General features: G+C 40.7%; 1 non-coding gene across 1 annotated transcript; it reads right to left on the bottom strand.

Annotated features, from left to right (window-relative positions):
* Positions 1 to 4,753: 4,753 nt before the first annotated feature.
* TRNAV-UAC (transfer RNA valine (anticodon UAC)) lies at positions 4,754 to 4,826 on the bottom strand. The gene has a single exon. It is a non-coding gene; the product is annotated as a tRNA-Val (tRNA).
* Between the last annotated feature and the right edge of the window lie 2,546 nt (positions 4,827 to 7,372).

Raw genomic sequence — 7,372 nt, 5'->3', positions numbered from 1 at the left:
CCTCAAGTTATTTTTAAAGTTTAAATTAGGAAACACAGCTTTCAGATTATCCACTTCCATTTAATTCAGTCTTGCCTTTATTTTGGTTTTCTTTAAAGTCAGTCCTATAATGTTATACCATAGCTCAGTGCTATTAAATCTTTTTGCTGTGCTGACACACATGGAGGACCACCTTCACCACCACATGAATTCATAAAAGCACTGTCTAACTGAATTCTTTCTCAAGACTGACTAGTGCAGCAGTGCCTAACAGAAACTAATCAAGAAAGACTTTTTAACATTTACTTTCAATTGATTGGGGTTTTTTACTCCATCTTGTTTTTCTGTCTACATAATTTGCTGCTCAGATTTATTTATAGAAATAACCATTACGACATTCTTAATTTCTTCTCAATTTTTTCTCTACAATTCCCTGTAAACATTACTTCTGAAATAAAAAAGGAATTCACTGTTTGAAAAAATACAGTATATTAAGTGTTAAAAATATGTTGATGGGCAATGTTTCATTGGATGAAACTGGTAGCTGAAATGGTAACCTTTAGAATTAAGCTGCAAAAGATTAATAATAAGCCATCGATTAAAATGTGTATGTACAAAACTTATTCTCTTTCTTCATAACTGTGGATAGATACAATGTACTTGAAAGGTAATTTCACTATTTTCTTTCCAATATGATGATGTACTAGACAGGTGTGAATGCTTGCTTAAGTTCCCAAGGGTAAAAGTTAACTTACAAGATACAGAATGGCTTTTGGTAAGTTTTTGTTGGTTGTTTGGTTGTTTTTTTCCTGTACTTCAGAAAATAAAATTATCAAAAAACTTAGTTATAATCATCAAGGTTAGCAAAGCCTTGTTCAAATTTGCTGTGCTGCTTTCTATTGTTCTGGTTGAACTGATCTATACAATATTGCGCAGCTTTCATGTCAACAGATTTAAGTGAACAAAATTTTTAGATGGGGGCATTGATGAGGTAGGGAACGTGTTTAATAAGCTTTGGTAAAGCAAGAACAAAACTTTGAACCAAGTTCGTTTCAACTAGACAATTTCTTTTTGGATATTGTCATGTCTGTTGGCCTGAGTTTGATCTTTTGGCAGCTTTGGGACCTGCAAGATTGCTTTTATCTAGCAAAAAAACTACCTCTAGAAAACAGAAGTTAGTGGCGAATATATGCCCTAAACAAGCAAAAAACCTAATGAGCTTTCTAAGCTTTGTCTTCTCAAATATAAAAGTGAGAACACTATTTAAAAACATTGACATATTAGATGAGAGAAATGAACAAAGATTTTTCTCTATTTTGTTTATCTGATAACAATTATTTTAATTAGAAGAATTCTCTATCATGGGTACATATATTTAATTAGTATTGAAGAAATATCAACAAATTACTTAAATACACTCTAGTTTTGATTCTTTCAGGAATTCTGAAGGGGTGCATGTTCTGGTTAAAACTGTCCGATATAATGTTATTGGATTTAGAAAAGCACAACATTAGAGAAATGGCATGGAAAAAACACAGTGCTTTTGCAATAGGTTTAGTAGTTTATGTCAGATTACTATTCAGAAATGTAACATTAAGCTTTTGCTTTTGATCATGTCTTGAACTGCTGATCGATTAGAAAGCAATCTCTAAAGGTACAACATGTCTCGAGAAAAATCAATAACTCTTCTGTTTTAGAGATAAGATGAAAATTTGGAACAGTCAATGCACATTATTGTTACTAACCCCTAGCAGTGGGGAATCCAAAGACATACTAAATGGCTATTTAAGTATGATAGAAGGTTGAACTCAGACCTTCTCACCTCCTTTTACAGACAACCATTGCAAAATGAAGACCTTAATATTGGTAAAAGGCTTAACTTGTATACAATCATAAATTGATATATTCATAGCTACATCAGAGCCTACATACCTCCTCCCTTAATCAAAATGAATATCTAATGCACAGGGTACCCAGAGCTGTATGCTGATGTGGAGATCAGATTTTAGAAAACAGAATGTTATTTTTAAGGTTTTCCATGATACTGAGGGAATCAATCCATCAGCTTTATTTCAAGTGGTGAAGATTTTCAGTCAATCTCTGCAGAAGACAATTCACCATGGCCCTATACTGATGCTAAGTGCCTTCTGAGAAGTCTCCTCTGTGACAAAAATATACCACCTAAATGACTGAGACAAGGTCAGGCTCTATATTCATGTTATGCTTAGAGTTAATTGACTTCTATATTTAGATTTTTCAGTTTTTCCATTGTAAAAAACACTGGCCTAAGAAACACCATTGCCTGCAGCCATTTTCTAATACTTGTCAGAGATAAGCATTACACTGGAGAAATGTGTTTTCATCTATGAAATTCCTTTCCACTTTTGCTAATAACATTCACATTTTCTCTTTTCTCATTTCTTCAGGAAAAATTTAGAAAGTTATGGAAAATTTCTCAGTCCACCACCAAAACAACAAGATAAGATAAGACAAATTCTTGCAAGTGACATAAGTTTTAAAGATGGAAAAAAAATGCCTGGAATGTCAATCCCTCCTCTACTATTTGGGCTTATAACCTTAAAACTTTGGAAAACTACTTGGAAAAGAACTTCCATTAAGTGGTGGGAAAAGGTAAATGGTTATGTTAGGCTTAGTTCTCACAGGCTCATGGAGCAGACCTTAAACCCGAAGGCCCATCACAATTCAAAGACTATGCCTGTAATGAATCCTGTACATATATAACAGAGTTAACACTGAAAAAAGAGATAGTGATCATGAAAACAGCTGATGAAGTCTGATGTAGCAACTTAATCCAATTCCATGGATCCTTGACAGTATCCCGTTCTATTTAAGAAGTTTTCCTGAAAATAATGAAGTCAACTACCTGCCAGCACCTTCTGGACTTTCTTTCTTCTAGGTATTCAACAACTATTGTTTCTAAAAGGAAAATAAAAACTTCCAGGCATAATTTTCCAGCCAAATATTGTCTAACATGCATTTGTTCACTAAAATTCTGCTAAAAAGTAGTTTTATAAATTCTATAGTCCGGTCATTAAAGCAAGCAGTAACTGCCCCACTGTTAAAATCATGATATAGAGGGACTAGAATATCTAAAACTCCAACTGTATTACCACCCATTCCTTAAAAGTAGGTCAGTCCTAGGAAGATGCCTTTTGGCCTGACCTTCTAACTCTTTTTCTTCTATGTTGCCCTTCTGAAGTTAAGTAGGAACACAAGGACTGAGTATTTTCTGACTATCAGTAATGCTATTTCATCTCTGTTATCTGTAAAACAGCTCTGAAACCACAACCCTCTTTGGAGGACATAATATTTGACTTTACTTCCACATAGAGTATCATACTTAGATTGTCTAAATATGAAGGAAGACAGCTAAGAAATGTGAGTTACTGTACAGATATACCATTTTTTTAAAAATGTTAAAGCCTCTGGGGATGTTTTCTTCTCTGCAGTGTTAGGTTTTATCTGATCATATGACTAAATACTCTTCAAAGTATTATTGAAACGTTGCTATGACCTTCACAGTCAATTTTCCTGTATTGTATCCTTTATAAGAGCATGAATGTGCTGCCATTTAAAAAAAAGCTATAAAAGCCTACACATGTCAAGACAACTAAACTGAGTGTTTTTCTATGCATGTGCTCAGACAGGGACAAAATTTTTTAAAAAATAAAAATACAGAAAAAGGGAAACTGGAAAGAACCCAGGCAGGATATTGGAAGGTAGTGTTGGATTTCTGCAATGGATTAGGATGTTCAGATTCACTGTACAGTAAGTGAATGTACCTAGTTTTTGACATGTTGCCATGCTATCTTACACCTAACATGTAGATCATCTCAAGATTATAATCATGTGACAACTCATTGATTATGTACCTCATATTGAGTATTAGTTAAGAAGAATGAGGATCATTCTGAGTAGAAAAATAAAAACATATCTATTGACAGGGGCCATAGATACTGCTTCTATGAACTCAGCATGAGCTGCTCTTGTGGCCAAATTCTAATATAAAAGCTCTGAGTCATTTATTTCAAAGGACTCTGACAGACAATTAAAAAGTTCGTGAGTGCTTAACAATACACTCGTAAGAAATTACGTGCCTAAAACCTACACTGTAATTGACATGTCCAATGCCACAAGTGTCTTTTGATATAAAATACAAGATTTATGGCCCTCCTGGGATTCATAGGAGCCAGATTGGTAAATAGTTAAATAGTGACAGTAATTGACTAGAAACACCAAAAAGGATAAGTCTGAACACTATCTGAATAGAATAGAAAAAAATTTAGAATTAGAATACAATACAGTACAATAATTTCATAGAAACATTAAGGTTGGAAAAGACCTCTAGGATCATCAAGTTCAACCATCATCCCAACAATACCATGTTTCCTAAACCATGCCCTGAAGGGCCAGGTCTACACATGTTTTAAACACCTCCAGGGATGGTGCTTCTTCCAATGCCTGACCACTCTTTCAGTAAATAATTTTTTCCTAATATCCAGTCTAAACCTCCCCTGATGCAGCTTGAGGCCATTTCCTCTCGTTTTATTGCTAGTGACTTGGGAGAAGGGACCAACATCCACCTCGTTACAACCTCCTTTCAGGTAGTTGTAGAGAGCGATAAGGTCTCCCCTTCTCCAAACTAAACCACCCCATGTCCCTCAGCTGCTCCTCATAAAACTTGTTCTCCAGACCCTTCACCAGCTTTGTTGCCACACTCCAGCAACTCCATGTCCAATAAGGCATCAGGAGCTGGTTCCACTGGGGCTTGAACCCAGGACCTTCTGCGTGTAAAGCAGATGTGATAACCACTACACTATGGAACCACCACAAAGTTGGAAGGGACCTACAATGACTGTCTAGTCCAACTGACTGACCAGTTCTGCACTCACCAAAAGTTAAAGTACATTGCTAAGGGCATTTTCCAAATACCTCTTATTCCCAATGCACTCCTTGTATTAATCTGGGTAATATTTCTGAATACAGAAGAGAACCTGACAGTAGCATAGTGAGAAAGGTCAGCCAGAAAGTGAGAGCTATATGCTATGCCTACATTACTGAATTAAACATGCTCAGGGCTACTCTCTGACATTGATATCAGCCAGCACCGAATGGACTGCTTCCACACTCAAAGGGGTGTGGTGACGCAGACAGAACTCCCACTAAAACATGCAACCACCCGGGTCTCTGGCTGCAGGGAGTGCCAGAGCCTTGCTCCAGTCACGGAGGGCTCCCGAGACAAGACCTGCATGAGGTGTGAGCAGGTGGAGGATCTGCTCAGCATGGTGGCAGAGCTGAAAGAAGTCGTCACAAGACTGAGGAGTATCAGGGAATGCGAGAGGGAGATAGACTGGCGGAGCCACTCCCTCCTGTCCCTGAGACAAGCACACCAGATGGAAGCATCAAGAGAAGGAGTGGCGCCCCTGCCCTTGTGCCACCAGGCAGAGGGAGGGGACCCAAGAGATGGAGGAGGATGGATTCAGATCCCTGCTCGGTGCAGTAGGCAAATCCCCTCCAGGCTGACTTCACCCCCCCAGGTGCCCTTACAGGTATGGGGCTCTGGAACCCCAGGGCCAGGAGGACAAAGATACAGACAGCAATCCACCCAACAGGTTGACTAGAGGGAACGAGTCAGCCCCACGCATTACAACAGCCACTGGTAAGAAAAAAAGAAGGGTAATTGTTGTAGGGGACTCCCTTCTGAGGGGAACAGAGGGCCCGTTATGCTGGCCGGACCCATCCCATAGGGAAGTCTGCTGCCTCCCTGGGGCAAGGGTAACAGACATTACCAGGAAGCTCCCTGGGCTAGTAAAAGGATCTGATTCAGGTCAGCAGTGGTAAGGTATCTGGGAGAGGTGCAAAGACAATCAAAAGGGACTTTAGAGAACTGGGGCGATTGCATGAAGGATCAGGAGTGCAGGTAGTGTTTTCCTCCATCCCATCGGTAGCTGGGAGACATATGGAAAGGAACAGGAAGTCCCACCTCATAACACGTGGCTCAGAGGCTGGTGGCAGTGGCGGAATTTTGGTTTTGTTGATCATGGCGCAGCTTACATGGTCACAGGCCTGCTGGAGACAGATGGGGTTCACCTGTCACAAAGGGGGAAAAGGATTCTGGCTCAGGAGTTAGCAGGCCTCGTTGAGAGGGCTTTAAACTACATACAAAGGGGGAAGGGGATAAAAGCAGGCTTGCTAGGAATGAGCCTAGGGGTGGCACACCTGTGTTGGAAAAGGGATCAATAGATCAACTGAAGTGCATTTATACCAATGCACGCAGCATGGGCAATAAACAGGAGGAGCTGGAAGCCATTGCGTGCCAGGGAAACTATGATGTGGTCGTCATCGCGGAAACACGGTAGGATGACTCACACAACTGGAGCACTGCAATGGATGGCTACGAGCTCTTTAGAAGGGACAGGCAAGGAAGGAGAGGTGGAGGGGTAGCCTTGTATGTTAGAGGGTGTTTTGACTGTCTAGAACTCAACAACGGTAATGATAAGGTTGAGTGCTTATGGGTAAGGGTCAGGGGGAAGGCCAATAAGGGAGACATCCTGGTGGGAGTCTGTTATAGACCACCCAACCAGGATGAGGAGACAGATGAAGTACTCTACAAGCAGTTGGCTGAAGTCTCACAATCTCTAGCCCTTGTTCTCGTGGCCGACTTCAACTTACCAGATACCTGCTGGAAATACAACACAGCAGACAGAAAGCAGTCTCAGAGGTTCCGGGCGTGTGTGGGAGATAACTTCCTGACGCAGTTGGTAAGTGAGCCAACCAGGGGAGGTGCCCCGCTGGACCTGCTGTTTACGAACAGAGAATGCCTGGTGGGTGATGTGGTGGTCAGAGGCTGTCTTGGGCTCAGCGACCATGACGTGATAGAGTTTTCAGTTCTTGGAGAACTAAGAAAGGGGGTCAGCAAAACCACTACCCTGAACTTCAGAAGGGCAGACTTTGGATTGTTAAGGAGTCTGGTTAACAGAGTCCCTTGGGAGGCAGTCCTGAAGGGCAAAGGAGTCCAGGAAGGCTGGATGTTATTAAAGAAGGAAGGTTCAAAGGCGCAGGAGCAGGCCGTCTCCGTGTGCCATAAGTCGAGCAGGCAGAGGAGAAGACCGGCTTGGCTGACTAGGGAGCTTTGGCTGGAACTCAGGAAAAAAAGGAGAGCTTACCACCTTTGGAAGAAGGGGCAGGTGACTCAGGAGGACTACAAGGGTGTTTGAGGTTATGCAGGGAAAAGATTAGGAAGGCAAAGGCCCAGCTGGAACTTAAACTGGCCGCCACCATTAAAGAAAACAAAAAATGTTTTTATAAATACATCAGTGACAAAAGGAGGGCCAGGAGCAATCTCCCTCCTTTGTTGGATGCGGAAGGTAAC

Source organism: Phalacrocorax aristotelis, chromosome 1, assembly GCF_949628215.1.
Source record: "Phalacrocorax aristotelis chromosome 1, bGulAri2.1, whole genome shotgun sequence".
Lineage (NCBI taxonomy): Eukaryota > Metazoa > Chordata > Aves > Suliformes > Phalacrocoracidae > Phalacrocorax > Phalacrocorax aristotelis.
This window is presented reverse-complemented; position numbering and strand designations above follow the sequence as displayed.